The sequence below is a fragment of the Cynoglossus semilaevis genome, chromosome 4 (assembly GCF_000523025.1).
Source record: "Cynoglossus semilaevis isolate Cse_v1.0 chromosome 4, Cse_v1.0, whole genome shotgun sequence".
NCBI lineage: Eukaryota > Metazoa > Chordata > Actinopteri > Pleuronectiformes > Cynoglossidae > Cynoglossus > Cynoglossus semilaevis.
In genome coordinates, this window is record NC_024310.1 from 6,098,564 (window position 1) to 6,098,971 (window position 408).

At 53.2% G+C, this 408-nt stretch overlaps 1 long non-coding RNA gene across 1 annotated transcript in view; it reads right to left on the reverse strand.

The window, feature by feature from the left end:
- LOC103377811 (uncharacterized) overlaps positions 1–408 on the reverse strand; it is a 44,311-nt gene that overhangs the window by 10,032 nt on the left and 33,871 nt on the right. The window lies entirely within an intron of this gene.

Below are 408 nucleotides of genomic sequence, written 5' to 3' on the forward strand. Positions count from 1 at the left end.
TCCCAACCCACCCCCGGCCCCCCCCCCAACCCCCCCCCCCCACGCCCTCCTCCTTCTCCACTCCCACCTCCTCCTCTTTCTGGCCGGTGGCTGCTTCAAGCTGTCAAGGAAGCAGGCTATAAAACAGAGAGGGACGGGACTGAGGAGGAGGAGGAGGCTGTTGGTGCTGTAGGACAGTCGGACTTACTTATTGCGTCCTGTCCGCGGACAAACACAGGAAAGAAACGGAGAGAAGTTCCGAGAAACTGGCAAAAACTCGAAGGACTTTCCTGCAGATGAGCGCGGAAACCTTTTTGGATTTAAGAAACAAGTTGGCATCTTCTTCTTCTCCTCCTTCTTGTCAGGTTGTGTCATAAAGCGACTGCTTGATTAACCTCCAAGTAAGAAGTTTTGGAGGAAATCTTTCGT